The sequence below is a fragment of the Parasteatoda tepidariorum genome, chromosome 5 (genome assembly GCF_982258835.1).
Source record: "Parasteatoda tepidariorum strain Cologne lab strain chromosome 5, Ptep-v5.0, whole genome shotgun sequence".
Taxonomy (NCBI): Eukaryota; Metazoa; Arthropoda; class Arachnida; order Araneae; family Theridiidae; genus Parasteatoda; species Parasteatoda tepidariorum.
In genome coordinates, this window is record NC_141759.1 from 12,829,947 (window position 1) to 12,847,733 (window position 17,787).

Below are 17,787 nucleotides of genomic sequence, written 5' to 3' on the forward strand. Positions count from 1 at the left end.
CAAAGCCTTAAAAATTGGCCTTTAAACCTTATTACAGTAAGGTTTAATACACTCTTTAATATATTAAACCTTAATATATATTAGCTTAACATATTTCACCTAAATATATTACAAACGGTATATATTAAACCACCTTAGGTACAGTCCCTGGCCAAAGAGTTTGCCAAGTGTGGTAAACATTTTGCATTAAAAAATATACTGCAAAAGCACATTTCAAACTTACATTTATTTCAGAAATTCTTAATGCATTATTTGCAACATATGTAAATCGAAATAAAAGATATAAGGCATTCGAACTTGGGGTTAATCCATGATATTCTAAACACACAAATCAAAGTAATGCTTTATTTGTATTAAAGACGCCTTTTCACATAAAAGTGTACACCCACAATTTTAAAGAAACCTAAACTATTATCCGATTTCAGAACAGGTAGAATTTGGACTACATGCCGGCGAGTCAAGTTCTATGCGTTGAATTTTATCGTTAACTAAGTATAAATTCTCATAATGTACTCATTACATCTACCAGCTGAGGTTTTCACTGGCGGATGCATTATTTAAATTCTATGTGTTTAATGTTTAAAAATTTATCAGTCCATGTGATTAAAATTTATATTCATTATAATTTATATTTTGATGTGGTAGATAAAAAAATTTCAATATCTTTTTATTTTTGTCCACAAAATGAAATCAAATGTAGAAAATGTTTTTGATAGATTTCGCTGACGGCCATTTTGGATAGTAAGTTTATTTCCCACGAGTTTTTTAATCATTTAGATCACTTTGACAATCGATAAATTTAGATAATTTTTTATTCTTGATATGAATATATTTCGATTAGGATGTTCAAGCATTAACCCTTTCGCGCCGACTGTCACAAATACGTGACAGCAAAAAACCGTATCAGTCAGGGTAAGAAGATAAAACTGGTAATCAAAGTATTTCTTTAGCAGTTTATTTGTGGGCGGAGTTATAATTTTTTGATTTATTTAATTCACCATTACTTTGTTAAAAATAAAACTATTTAGTTATACTTTGAATTTACATTGATTATATATATGATTAAACTAACAATAATTAAAATAAAAGCAAAGTAAGTCTGTCAAATTAGTAACGACTACATTTAAGTTACCGTTTTTTATTTAATTGCAACTTGATTCTGATTTTGTACGAATGCTTTTCTGAATCACCCGTCCCCAAGGGGTTAAGTAAATTTGATTCTTAGATGATCTTAAAGATGTGTTTACTTTCTATTTGTTGTAATTAAAATTTCGTTTTTTTTGTTGCAAGATAATTTATCCCAAATAAGAGCATACATCGCGGTCTCAACATAGATTTTTTAGATTATTATATTGCAAAACTAAATTTCAAATTTTTTGAAAAGACCATAAATTGTGACACCGCAGGTTTAAAAAAAAACTTAAGATAAGACTTAAACCTCAGGCCACGGTAGCTTATTTTTGCAGCTACGCAACTTTATCTAAAATACAAAATATTTGATTATATTTTCACTCCAAATTGCGATCAAATTACCAGAAAGATCCACCTTAAAGATAAAATTTCAAGATGAGTTAGAAAAGGGCATTTGACGGTCTCAGGCTCCCAGATAAATTTTAATGATAATGATGATGATCATCATCATCCTTATAATTTGTTTTATATAGTTAAACCGTTTCTGCCCAACTTTATACGTTATTTTAATAAATAATTTTATATATAACCGGTTTGTTCTTGCTTATGTCCGTGTATCATTTGGTTAATATTGTAATGCAATACTTTAAAAATAAATACAAATAGGAAGTATATACTAAATCTCCTGAATAAAAACCCATTACTTGTACGATTAAATATAAAAGTTAAAAATACTTGTGCAAAACATGCAATTATTAAAACACTACGGAGCATCTAATAATTTGGTTTAATTATTATATACAAATATAATACTTAATATAATAATTATTCCATATTTATATAATATATCGTCTAAATTTATCCATTCATCGAATTTATATTATATATCGCCTAATTTAATCAATTGATACACGAACGTAAGCAAGTGCAAACCGGCTTCAGTCGCGTAAGAACAATAAAGCTGTATACTATCACATGATAATTAAGGTTTTACATGAAATCTTATAGTTTGTCTAATAATTTGTTCAGGGATTGCATTAATGTTTATACTAAGCCTTAATATATACCTTAATATTTTAGCAACCGCCTTCGATGACCTGATTTAGTCGAAGTTCAAAACAATCCTTAACAATAGGAGTTTATTTGTATCTCGCCCCGCCCTATTTTAGGGCATACGAGAGCAGATACATACACAAAGCATACATAAAAAATACGTAAATCTCTAAAAGTTACATCAACAGCGAGTATAAAAGTCAGAATATCTAAAATAATGCTCAATACAATTCTATAAAACAAGTGTAAACCAATTAAAATAGTAAAAGTAGTAAAAAGGTTAAAAAAACAAAATCACTCAAAAACCAATAAATGTTAAAACTTTACAGAAGCATGCAAAATGGTGATAAAATATTAGAAGTTAACATTCGATAAAAAGGTTAAAAAGCAGAACAAGTTAAGAATCAAAACAATCAGTAAAAAATTGAAAAAAAACAATACTTGTTAAATTAAAAATTTATAAAAACATTACAAGTTTAAACCTAGAGAAGTTTAAAATGATGGTCGATAAAAACACAAGACACCAGCAATAGTGTTCGCAGGCTCCGAACAGAGTTAAATGAGGTTCAGAATGTTCTCCAATGCTGCCTTTATAATTTTTTTAACAATGTTTCTACAGACCAACTTAGAAAAGCATTGATGCAAATTTTGTCCTACAAGATGGTTTCCACGGAATGTCTGGAAGTGTGGACAGTTCATGATCCTTAACAATATATAAACTTTAACCCTTTCGAGCCGACTGTCACAAATACGTGCCAGCATAAAACCGTATCAATCAGGGTAAAAAGATAAAACTGATAATCAAAGTCATTGTTGAGCAGTTTATTTGTGGGCGGAGTTATAATTGTTTCATTTATTTAATTCACCATTACTTTGTTCAAAATAAAACTATTTAGTTATACTTTGAATTAACATTGATTATATATATGATTAAACTAACAATAATTAAAGTAAAAGCAAAGTAAGTCTGTCAAATTAGAAACGACTACATTTAAGTTACCGTTTTTTTATTTAATTACAACTTGATTCTGATTTTGCACGAATGCTTTTCTGAATCACCCGTCCCCAAGGGGTTAATGGTATCCAAGTCTCACATACAGCACAACTGAGGTTAATTGAATATTCTAATTCTTCAACCCGTTTTCCAATTCTAACTCTTAAATTAGTTTCAAACAATGCGTTAGCCAAATATTTTCTCCTTTTTAGCTGTTGCCTGCTACCATTCCCTCGAGCAAGTACTTTGACTTCAGTTTTAACAATTTTCAAGTCATGCCTGCAATATTATCAATATTGCTGCAAAGTATAGTATTAATAGATGCATGCTATTGCTCACCAACGGCGAGCTCCGACACCAACAATATGCAGCAAACTATCACCGTTCACGTTTAGAATTTCCACAGCCATTTTAGAAAAGATCAAAAATAAATCTATTTACTTGCTTCTTAACGAAATTTATATTTCTATAAATATTCAACATTATTTAAATTATTACTTAAGACAACCTAACATAATAAATAATAACTCTAGCGTTGCCCATAGATAGAGAAATACCATGAATTTATGGTGACACCTGATAGATAATATATATATATATATATATATATATATATATATATATATATATATATATATATATATATATATATATATATATATATATATATATATATATATATATATATATATTCCAAGTTGCCTGTCACAACGGAAAGAATATTTGACGAAATTCAAAATTTTTTCATCCTCACTTTAATTAAATAATAAAAAATAATAAATAATTATTAAAAATTATTTTTTTCATGAAATTATCTTTGGGTAAATGAGTTTTATGAGTTTTTAAAATATGACTGAAAACGTTAAAAACGAAATAACTTAATAAATAGTTAGCACTAATTAATTAGCATATTTGAGGTCACCCCCCGGAATCATTAAGATTGACACTTAGTTCTTGAAAATCCGATTATTAGAACGAAAGTTATTCTGGGTGATATCTTTTTTTTTTTTGCGGACTGTACAAAGTCTTTTTCACTTATTATGCTTGTTAAATTCGGCGCATTTCCTCTCGGTCAGAATTTTCCGTTGAACCTAATACTTTTCAATTTAACTCAACCATAATAATTACATTGGGAAACAAATTTATTGTTGCATTCATATACAAGTACTTAATCTTACCTAACTCGGGGTTCCATTTCACTAGGAGTTGTACTTCCCGCGTTTGCCGGTTTGTCATTAGGCATTCCGTTGAATGCTAGGTAGTTGTACAGTCCGCAAAAAAAAAAAAAAAAGATATCACCCTGAATAACTTTCGTTCTAATGATTGGATTTTCCCGAACTAAGTGTCAATCTTAATGGTTCCTGGAAGTGACCTCAAATATGCTAATTAATCACTGCTTACTTTTAATTAAGTTATGAAATCAGACACAAAAACGTACTTTCTCTGAATAAACATATATATTTTTTTACATATTTGGATTTCTTATCTTCAAAATATAGGGGGTAGCCGCAATCTGGGAAATGTGGTCCCCATAGTTTGGTCAGGAGAGCGATTCAAAGTTTGGATCCCTTAATGTTACTTATATTACTATTCTCCCTCAAATATATTGATAGTCGTCAAATGATACAGTTAATATATATACACGCTTACAAATATATTAATAAAGAAACGGTTACCATTCTTTTAATTTTATGCTTTTTGTCGCAATTTACTTTAGATTACAGAAGAAATCGCACTTGTATCTTATCAATTATAGTTCGTTCACCAGGAGTTGGCACTTGGCTCCACCTCCTCGGACGCAGAGTTCATTTCTGCGCGGGTGAGTAAGAGGAAAAACATTTCCCCGCTTGAAGGCGAGATAACCTCCAACCCGAGCAAAGCCTCCACACGGTTTTTTATAGGTAGTTCAATCTGACCACTATGAGGGCAAACCAGTTGGCGAAAGAGCCCTTTAATATAAAATATAGTAAAAGTAAAAAAGTGGTAGCAAACGTATGTCTAAAAATTTTTTTAATTTTTGAATATGATTAGCTTGTTTTATTTACTTGTCTACCACTACAGATTCAATTCTCAAATATATATGACAAATTCCTCTCAGTCACTTTTAAAGTAGAATTTGGTTTCTTGCGCTCAAACTGTTCACTTTTTAAATAGTTACTCAGACTACTTATAAGAAACCGTGCGGAGGCTTTCTGATGTGGAAGGTGATGGCCAAACACAAACAGTGAATTCTTTTTCAGTCACTTACTTCGCTTTATCATCAGCTATTATAACTTTCGTTATTCTACCTAATTTATATTTAAAAACTTTTTCGCAGCAAAATATCTCAAAAAAACGAACTATTCAATAAAAAGAGAGAAATGTCAAAAAGTTTATGAAATAAAATGCACATGTTCAAAATATTCACATGAAGATTACGAAATAAATATTTTTGTCATAAGATCGCCAAATAGCAGCCTTGTTCACATCCTTCTCCCCAAAATAGCGAAATAGTATCATCCGATATCACGTGATGAAGGCGGAGCCAAGTGCCAACTCCTGGTGAACGAACTATATTAATCAAATCTTTTTTTATTTTTTTTTTTTTTTTGTATAGATCACACATTTTACTGTTATGTATATTAGTCATTCAACCGCATTCGTCGGTTGAATTTGGCAATACAATCTCAGATGAATAGGCTAGTGCCGCTACTCAGGTACTCTCATATTAAAGCATTAAAAAGAAAATCCTTATCTACCACAGCAAAATATTAATTATAAATGATATAAATTTTATTCCATTAAATTTCGTGCAATAATATATTTGGCTTGTATAGAAATTAAATAATACATCCGCCAGTAATAACTTCAGCTGGTAGATGTAACGAGTATATTAAGAGAATTTATTCTCAGTCAGCGGCAAAATTCAATGCATGGAACTTGACTTAGAATATGATGCAAATGCCAGCTGCTCTGAAATCGTATATTTGTTTAGGTTTTTTCACAATTGCATGAGGACACTCTCTGTAGAGAGAAGGCGTTTTTAGTACAAATAAAGCATTAATTTGAATTGAGCGTGTAGATTATCATCGATACACCACAGTTTGAATGCCTTAAATCTTTTATTTTGAGTAACATATATATGAAGCCCTGAGGGATCAGTGGTTTGCTGACATTGTAAAGATATGCGATTCAATTCTCAGCGGCAGCTTTCCACAATGACAGGTGACCACAAAGGAGACATTTTGGACTCTCAACCTCCATGTCCTGATATTTTTGCAGGAATGCTTTTTTTTTACCACTATATGAAATCTGGATTTTTATAGCTTTATATAGAATGCCTGAAATTGACCGACAAAGTTCAAAATGATTATTATGATATTAGTTCAAAATGATATTTTATGTACAACTACCAAGCATCCAATGGAATGCCTTATGACAAACCGGCCAACTTGTAAGTAAATGCAACAATAAATTTGTTTCCAATGTAATTATAATGATTCAGTAAAATTGAAAAGTATTAGTTTCAACGGAAAGTTCTGGAAACGAAGGGATTCGCCCAATTTAACAAGCATAATAAGTGAAAAAGAATTTGTACACATCAATAAGTATGAATCAGATGTACCATTTAGTTTTATTGGATAGTTTCTTTATAACTTTAAACATGTATGCAATGCTTTTTTCCGCTATTTGTGCTCTGTCTCATTAAGCTACAACATTACCATTGAGTTAAATACTCTACAACATTCTGTAAAATGAGGCTCATACGTTCGGAAATATTACCTCATAGTAGTCCTAATAATTCCATCATAATACTGTATAAGTTATAGAATAAACGTTAATTCTTGTTTCTTCAAAAAGAATATGAAAAATTGAATGAAATGTGTTTGAATATGAGATTATGAAATGCCACTTTGCTTTTAAACTATAATTCAAAAGCAAGTTGGTATTTCATACCTTGATACAAAACAACGGGAATTATCTTTAAATTTAAAAAGCAAAGCATGGTAAAATTAGCACAAATTTCCATAAGTTAAAAATTAAAATAATATATAAGTTTGAACTATAATTCAAAAGCAATGCTTCATTTCATACTTTTATATAAAAAAAAAGAACGAAATTAAGTTTAAATTTCAAAACAAAACATGGTAAAATTATCACAAACTTAGATAAGTTAAAAAAAAAAATTTAAAATTTAGAACCTACAGTTGTATTTCAACTGTTTAGGCACCTCACTTAGGCACCTCACTGTTTAGGCACCTTACGTATCCATATTGATCTGTTTCGTCTTTTTCTTCCAACATTCTTTTCCTCTTCTCTGATTTTTGTTCTACGACGGCATCCATCAGACTTTGAAAAAATCATCGTATCTCTAACAGAAAAGCAACAAGCGAAATAGGCATAACCTTCGAAATTTAGGGTTATCAACGTCTAGAACAGTGTTTCCCAAAGTGGTCCATATGGACCCGAATGGGTCCGTGGTACCATTCAGGGGGTCCGTGAAAAATAAAAACTGATTTAGGGGTCCCTGAACAACGTCAGGGGGTCCGCGTGAGGTTTAATATAAAATAATAAAATTGTGATTGTTTTAATTATTATGGAAATTAAGATATATAAAAATAGTAGCGATTTTTACGCCCTAAGTAAATTATACATAAAGGTTGGTGCTTATAATTATTAAGTGGTTTGTTACAAATTAAACAATTGATTAACAAATTTTCTTATATCTTTTGCTCCATAATTTCGTGTTTGTAAATGGCAGCTATTTCCATTGGACTATTTTTATTCTTACTCCATTAGAAGCATTTTCCTACTGTTTGTTACCAGATTAATTATTGTTGAATCTTCGACAGGCAGGTGAGTGAATTGACTTCAGCTAAAACATGTCGATAGGTTATGCATCAAGTTATTTTTATCAAGCGTAATAGCATCTTTTAGCTATACTTATAATAAACACAAATTTACTAATTATCATATTTTCTCAATAAATTTAAAAACGAAGTTCGAAATATATTTAAAATTTTAATACTTGTTGTTCTCTTTGTGGTATTAATGTCAATGATAATATAAAGAAAAGTATTTATTTATGCAATAATTAACTCTTTGATTTTGATATATCAATGTCAACATTTAATAATTCAACTTGTCATAAAGATAATGTCTCGTAGAGATAAGATTAAGCCAAATTAAGGATTTAAATCACAACATACATGATGTACAAAAGGGATTTTTAGAAAGGGAGCTTGAAAATATCAAAATAGAAAATTTTATAAAATTAATCCAAAAATCAAATTAATATGTTTGTTTTTTTAATTCGAAAAGTTATTATTATAACATGAGGTCTCGTAAAACTTTTAAATACAAGTTCAATAATTTATTTAATACTACCAAATGGAAGGCCAGGCAGCAAGAAGTTTAAAATTTTAACATTACGTAAGCTAAAAAGATAAAAAGAAATATTCCTTTAAACTACATGCAATGTAAGCAACAACAACAAAATTTTTGTGTTAATATTTTGCGAAATCCAAACTAATTTGTAGTTCATAGGAAAAAGAAATCTTTATGTAATGCAAAAAAACATTTTCCCGAAAATATAATTTTTTTCAAATAAAAAAAGTAACATTTAAAAACAATGTGTAAATTGTAATTTATTAGATTTCACGTTAGGAGAGGCTGGAATGTTTTCTTTCAATAACTACTATTGCAATAATAAACATCTCTATTACATATAGAATATATTTAAAGAAATTAAGTATGATTCAATGTATTAACCCGTTTAGTCCCGAATTTATATATTGAAATGATGCAAAAAGTGGTTTTATGGAAAAAGTGGTATAATATATTTTCGAAATTAATTGGTTTTTCCACTGTTAGGGCAATCAAAAAGTCTTTGATAGATCTAAAAGTACTTACTCCTTATAATTCTAGATCTAAGCAGAAATAACTAAATCATTGTGGTATCTGAGAATCTCTTAATTCACCCAGATAAATGAAAATGCTGAAAAAAGTTTCCCACCACAATGAATGTCTTAGAACAGTGTTTCCCAAAGTGTGGTACGCGTACCCCCAGGGGTACGGGAACAGTTTAGCGGGGGTACGCGTTCTTATTCGAAATATCTTGCAACAAACGAAAATTTCAAAAACTTTTTATTTAAAAAAAGCAAGTTATGAAAATTTACGCCTGTTTTTCTAATGGCCATTTTTTTTGCAGAGTTAGCAGTTAATAATTAGTGGTGTCAACAGCCAGTTGTGATTTTAAACTTCTGTGCAATTTTTTTTCTAGTAGAAAAAAAGCATTCATTTTTTAATTAGTGGTACACAGCGTTACGAAAAATTTAGAAAGGGTACACAAAAGTCATAAGTTTGGGAAACACTGTCTTAGAAGAAAGGAACTGTCCTATATATATGACGCTGGGCGTTAACCGGTTAACCAACAAAGATTACTATCGTTCATACTGAAATCTATATTGTTTTATTTCGAAATTGCTAAGACAGAAACTGTTTCCTTAACTGACATACCTGCCAACTTTTCCGGAAGATTTTATTTTCGTATTTAAAGTGGTAGTTATTCTCAGGTTATTCCAATTAACTTTTTGAATTATAATGATAATTATAGATGAGTCTGACCACCACTACATATAAATAATTACAATAAATATATGAAAACATAATAATCTTGACGCAAGCAAATTTCAACGGGATCAAAATATAAATATATTTTTGAATCAGATTGATTTTCGGTTATTGTTTTACAACCACTCTGAAAATCCATTCTCGGAAAGAGTGAAAGTTGGCAGGTATGAACTGATCATTTTTCCTCTATTTGAGTTTTATTTATTCTTTAATAGAGTGGAAGTGTTCAATTTTTAATTGTTTAAATGGTTTAAATTAGTTGTAGCAAAGCAGAGCTTGCATCTATTAGAGTTGTTCGAAATTCCTTTTATAAATAGCTATTCATATCAGGGAGATTAACTCATGGACACTGGTCGAAAAAAATACATTAAATTTGTAGTTTACTACAGCTACAACTACTTTTGTTATAAATGTAATTTACTACAACTGGAACTACTTTTTTAAAGTGTTGTGGCAACAAAATAGTTTAGAATTTAGTAACTACTTTAAGGAGACAAACTTTGCTGGAGAACTTAATTTACGTCCATGTTGAAAATGGTTTTTTGAATTTGAAACAAATTGGCAAACATGAAATATAAGGGAAGAATTATGAAATATTTCTTCATGCTTAAATGAGCCAGTTTGTAATTCCAAAAAAAAAAAAAAAAATAGAATTTTTTCATTTAATCTTCAGCTTTTTATGTCTTTTTCTACGGAGATAATTTAATTGAAGAAGAAAAATTCTAGTAATTTTTTTATTTGTTTAATGCACTTGTATTTTCTATAAGAAATTAAGTACATTGAAAATACGTTCCTTTCCTTTTAATTAACATCACTGTTTCACGAGTGTGCATTCGCATGAGAAAGTGTAATCTAAGTGATTAATTGTCTATTTTTCGTAACGGCTATTTTAAATATTAATTATACATGATTTTGAATGCGCAATTTCTGTAAACGCTCAGCTGCAGCCACAGGGTCATTTTCATTGCATCCATTAACGGACCTGCGAAAATGTGTACCCATTAAGATCAAAAAATTAGTTGCGTTAGAACCGCGCTTCTTTTCTAAACTAACATTAAAAGTAGTTGCCAGGAATCGCTACATACTACCATTTTTTTTTTTTTTGGATCGCACTACTCATTACACTAATTTTTTTATTTTTAAAATGAAATATAGCCAATGAACATAAAAAAATTAAGAAAATATATATCTTGATATATATATTTTGGTTGTCTTTAATTTTTTTTATAGCTAAAATTTAAATTCCGTTGTACATAAAGATGATTCCATAAAGCAAAATAATTTTTTGCACCTTTAGTAATGAGAATAGACTTACTTCTAGTTATAGCACGTCTATATAAAGATCTTTATTCTCTCTTCTTTACCTACCTAAAGTAGGTATTTTGGAAAAACTCTTGTCATATTTGTAGCGCAACTTAAGCAGTAGTTTAAAAAGTGGTGTAAAATGTTATTTGTAATTGCAGGTGGTAAATCGTATATTTCTTTATAATAAAGTTAATTTTATAAAAAATGTAACGCCAACTCTTAGCTAAAACAACGCTCTGGAGAAGGAAATAGCTGTTTGAACCATCTCTTAACAGTTCTTCTTTAGTTAGTAAATGTTTTAATTTCATTAAAAAAAAAAGCAATTTGCCGAAATTCAAATTTGTTCGATTAAAATCTCTTTAAAAATATTTCTATAATTTGAGAGTTGTAAGGAGAGGATGTCGTCAAGTTGATGCGATTTCTTGAATTATGTCTTTTCCTTGCAAATTTTTTTTTCATTTTTGGCATCTAATAAACAACTCACGTTTCGAGCTGTGTTCATTTCTGTAAACATATCTAGATCACATTTCATACAAAAAAACAACAAAAAAAAAAAACACTCTAAAATTAAGATCTTCTTAAATTGCATGTTTGGATGCATTTACAATGTTTCTAAAAATAAGATTTTCTTAAATTGCAGTGAATAGAAACCGAAATAATTTTGAAAGCATTTTTAGAACATAATTTTTAAGCACCTGAGTGACGGTATATACAGGGATCAATTCTTTTTTAAGATTATGACTAACTATTTAATAATGTGACTCCCGGTGGCTGAGCGGAAGCGCTTCGCGCTGTCGTGCCACAGGTCCCTGGTTCGATTCTTCGGCCGGGCAAAGTCATCACCTCATACATCAAAAAGCCTCCACACGATCTTTTACAAGTAGTCTGCGCAGACTGCTTAAAGAGTGAATCAGTTGTGCGCATGAACCCAAAACCTTTTATAAAAGTAATTGAGAGAAAACTGCATTAGCAAACCATTCATTGCATTAGAACAATTACCAATAACGAAATAGTTTGCTTTCCTGCACTTTACAATACAAGTTAAACGGCTATAATGGATAAGTTTCCTGAATGACTTGTAACCTCGTTACAGAAATTTACAGACTATACAAGTCTTTCAGTTTATAAAATTCGAGTGTTTTAATACTAGAGCGTTATGCTCACAGGGTTGGGTTGTTCCGCTCACTTCATATCTCGGCCGACTTGGACGTATCATTACGAAAGAATATGCATTCCTTTGTAATATCACGACTTAAATATCTATATATATATTTCTCTTACACGGCGATAAAAAAAAAGCCTCATTACAACTCTCCGAATGGCAACGCTAGAAAATCAACCAATAATTGGCGCTAAAAATGTCACATGCCAAATCTAGATTGGGTGGCTCAACATATAGCGCTTCTAAAAACGGAAACGGAAATAACCAGAGAGTAAAATATTATGTGCTTATGCGCATCGTATTTTTTGTTAAATAATTTATTTATTATATATCAGTTTATAGATGGTAACGAGAAGAGTTTTGTGGTTGCTATGGTGACTAATTAGAATGTAAATTGTTTTTTTGAGTGAGTGTGAGATTTGTTTTTTGGAACTGCGATGCTGTAATTTTATTGTTTAGTTAATAAATCTTCCTTTTATATTAAACGTGATAGTAGTTTCCTTAATTATTTGATTCGAAGTCCTTGGAGTTTTATTTGAGGTCAGTTTATTTTGTATTTTTTGACAAGAGAGAGCATTCTCACCAAACGAGATTTCTTCCGAAATTCAATGTTTTGTTTATGCAGGGTTTTTCCATTGCAATTTCTCTTATTCAAATTTTTAATAGACTTAATTATAGCCAAAATTTAAACCTTTTGAAAGAGATATCAGTCTTAGAAATTTTATCTTAAGATTTTATACTATAGCACATTTCTAATAGGTTTAACGAATTACATGTCATTTATTTGAATTCAAATTTATTTTAATGACTTAGTATTTACTAAAAAGATGTAATTTTTTTTTTAAAAAAAAGTCGTTATATGGATTTGAATGATTGTTTTGAATTCTTAGAATTTTGTGCATTTGCAATGTACCTAAGTTAGTAGCGAGCGAAGCGAGCTTGGTTTGCGAAGCAAACCATATGAGATAGCGTAGCAATTTTCGGGGGTTGGCGAGCGTTAGCGAGCAGGGGGCACAGCCCACTAGTATTAACTATTATTATAAATATTTCTTTTACTGTATAATTTGATATTACTTCACAAGAGCTGTTTTTCGATAAATAAGATAAAAAAATCTCAAGCATGGACAAGTTATCAACGACCTCAAGTTATTAACGATAATACAATGCGAGATATGAAAGTTCAGTTTTGTTTTTATTTATTTTAATTGTTATATGTGAATATATTATACTGTCATTCATAAAATTTTCAATATCTTCTCAATAAACAAACAAGAATACCAACAGCTCCACTTTCTGCGAATGTTTTAATAAATTGATAGCACATTAGATAGAAAAACTCAAGGAATAAAAATAATTAAGCCCACTCTGTAAAGAGTAACCAACAAATAAATACAGTAAAAATGCGTTTCATATGATACTTTGAAGTTTCACTATGATTTTTGAGGAAAAATACTTTAAAAATGAAAAATACTAAACTAAGAATAGCATAAATTTCGTTACTTCCAGAAAATGAATTTTTACAAAATGGATCAAGAAAATCATTCTCTTCCTATTGATAATATCAGATAAGATTGATAATCAATGGTTGGAACTAGGATGCCCCAAAGGGCACCCCTAGTCACAGGGAAAAAAAATGAAAGTGAATGAGTGTTCCCAACGGACAGTTAGGAGCATCGGAAGAGATTAAAGGTTGGCAATTTTTTGAAAGATAACATCACCAAAACTAAAGTAAACCCCCATAACCAATGTCCGATACGAAATAATTTGGCAATTTCGAATGGCCGAAAAGACTGTTAGAATTAGTAAAGCCGTGTGACGAAACTATTTCTGCCTTAAGAAATAAAGAATAAAGGTTTATAAATATATTTTTGTTTTCAATTTAGTTAATTAATGATTCTGGTTTGGCATTAAAAACTCTTTTTGTGGTACGGTAATGCAAAACCTGTAGGCACACGGAAAAGAAGCAGGCCGAATTTGAGATGGATAGATGGCCTAGAAAAAGACCTCTTGGTCGTAAAAACCAAAAACTGGAAAACACTAGCACAGCGTTTCTCAACCTTTCAGTATTCGCGGCCCAGTTTTCAATCATAATTTTCATCGCGCCCCCCACTTGCAGTAAAATGTATGCAACAGTAATGTATATTGAGTATTTTTAATTCTGTCTTTAAATTATTTTTAACTAACTACCAAAACAAAAGTAAAGTAAAAATCAGCAGCAATTGAGATTGTAGACACTATTTTTGGAGTTAATTTTTCAAAACAATTACAGTCCATACCTCTTTCAAATGATACTGTTGCTCGTCGAATTGGTGATACAGCTGAAAATGTAGTGTCAGCTTTTCTCGATGTTGCGTGACAAAATGTTTTCTATAAACTTTGAAGCAAGAGATATTAATAAAGATGCTCATTTCATTGCCTATGTTTGATTTTGTGATAATATGTCAGTAGTAGAACTACTTTTCTGCAAATCAATAGAAGTCAAAACAACAGCGCTAGCATTATTTGCTATTTTAAATGATGTTATCAATGACGCAAACACGGAATGCAAAAATTGCATCGGAATATGCACTGGAATATGCATCGGAATATGCTTGTTCAATATCCGGAAGGTTCGAAAGTATACAAGCACTAGTAAAACAGAAATCGCCTCAATGCGTCTGGACACATTGCATGATCCACTTTGGGTTCGAAAGAAATGCGTCCTGGTTTAAATATTGTACTAACAGCGGTTGTAACCATTTCAAATTATATAAAAATAAGAACCCTGAGATCGAGAATCTTTTCTGCTCTTTGTAATGACATGGGTTCAGTACATTCAGAGTTACTATTTAGAAGTGAGGCAAGATGTTTATCACGTGAGAAATTTTTGCAACGTGCTCATGAATTAAGAGAAGAAATCGTCATTTTCTTAGAAGATAACAGACCGGAAACCGGGAATTTACACTATTGTTTATTTGTGATGAAATTGAGATACTTGGTCGTCATATTCGAGAAATTAAATAACTTGAATCTTTAACTCCAAGGAGCAAATACACATATGTTGGATACGAGTGATGAAGTAAATGCTGTTTGTAGAAAATTAGAATTGTGGGGCAGAAATTTAAAGCAAAAAAACCTAACAATGTTTGCAAATGTGGATAATTGTACTAACACTTATAAGGCTGAAGAAGAATATATGAAAGTTACGTTTGTAACCATTGAAAATCATTTAGTCATGCTGGCAAAGAATTTTAAAAAGTATTTTCCTGCTCATGACAAACTGCTAGCAAGTTACGAGTTGGTTAGGAATCCATTTCATAAGACTCCCGAAGGACTCTCAATTGATGAGGAAGAAAAGTTCATAATCTTCACGACAAGTGGCGAAACTGAAATGCAATTTAGTAATAAATCACTATTTGAATTTTGGCAGGAGGAGGATTTTTCTGCACTGAAACAAAGGGCATTTCGCATTCTATTACCGTTTTCAACATCCTACCTTTGTGAAACTGGATTTTTTGCTGTGGCTTCTTTGAAGACAAAATATAGATCGCGGCTAAATATAGAAACAGGACTGAGAGTGGCTATTTCTAATATTAAGCCTCACCTCAAAAAACTTTGCTCTGCAAGATAGACCCAAGGAAGTCACTAAAAATTATTAATTTTTTTTTAAAAATTTAGTATGTTTGATTAAGTAAGGTGGGTAAGCCAAAGGTGGCCAGTGCTCCTAACGTAGCCCCCCCCCCAAAGTAAAATGAAATTTATTTTGAATCATAAGATGTCCCTTCTGCATTGTAAATCTTGTATCTGAGGTGTACGAGGCTGAATTGGAAGATATTTCCTTGAATGACCTCCATTGTATGAAGTGATTTAATTATTTGCAGTTGTTCTAATTTCCAGGTGAGAAGATAATGTGTTTAAATTCTTAGAAATTTGAGTTATAATATGTTTTCTGAAAGTTTATTTCTTTTTCTTTAACCACATTACTTTAATTCGATTTAATCTATCAGATTAATAGTTTTATGTCGTGCAAATGGTAAGAGAGACCTTATGTATGTTCCCAAGCGGCGCGACACTCGGGCCACCTTCGGAAGCAAACGTGAAATCTATAAAAGAGTTAATTATAAATCATTACGTAGCATATTATTTCTCAAAAAGGAATGCTTGAATTAAATGCCTATTGATTTATTTCATTTTAAGCAAATGTGGAACTTTGGTATTTTTTAAATTTTTATAATATTTTGACGTTCTCTGCACTTTAGTAGACTTTGCGATATTTTGTTTTTTGTTTTGTTTGCAATTTAAAGTATTTTTTCAGGAATTTTTTTATTTTTGTGGTAGTTATGAGTGTTTTTGTGGTCGATTCTGGTATTTTCTTGCAAATTTGGGTATTTTTAGATTAGTTATGGGTTTAGTTAGTTAACTCTAGTATGGTTATTTAACTCTTACTTGTAGGCTAATCCTTCTGAAAAAATTAACTCAATAATTCTTGATTAATTCTAATGAGTTAACTCAAAAGAATCGCTAGTGACTTCACACAAGAACTATCAAAGTAAAATCAATAAACAAATTATACACTCTGAACACAAATATCTTTTTTAAAGTCGGGAAACTTGTTCCTACCAGCAAGACACTTAAAGTGCCTTTTTAAAAGAAGTTTGTCAGTCCAAGTGTTTTTTCTAAAGATAATTTGAGTAAGTGAAAAAGTGATTTCAGAAAAGTGCCTCATCTTTGGAACCTGTGCGAAACCTTAGGTGCAGAAGCTAAAATTTTAAAATTGTACTATAAAATAAATGAAATTTTTTTTGCAATTAAAAGTATACGTGATATATAGAGATAGGTGTAAGATATTACAGAAAAAATTCAGATACACAGACTTAATCTTAAAATTATAAAAAACTCCTTAAGGCCAAGCCACCCTTGGCTCCCCACCTTAAATTTTGATTTAATAAGTTGTTTCACTTTAATAAGTTATTAAATATGTCAAAATGTATTTTGTTTTCTATGTATATGTGCGCTTTCTTTTCATCCAGTTAATCAATTTTTTTAAATAATATTTTCTCTTGAATATTCTCGCGCCACCCCTCTGGTCTGCTCACGCCCCCCTAGGGGGGCGCGCCCCACAGGTTGAGAATCGCTGCACTAGCAGGAAAAATGTTAGCCTGGAATAAACTTCGAGAGAAGGCCAAGGCCCACTCTAGGATATTGAGCCATTGATGATGACGATGATGATGATGAATTAATGAGTCTACATTAGAACGAAAGGGATAAAATATTTTATATTCTCTTTTTTCTTATAGTGTGAAAAGAAATAAAATAATTGATTTATTTTATTAAATCCGATTAAAAATGATTAAAAAATATAAGTTTAAGCAATTAACGGAATTTTCAAAGTTAGTAAATATGAGATGCCTATTGTGACATCCACAGCATCAGTAGATTGGTAAATGTATTTAAACAATCCCAATAATTTTTTCAATGCTTACAATATTTTCCTTAGTGGAGAAATGCATAGAGACTTTCTTATTACAATAACTATATATTTTTAAACCAT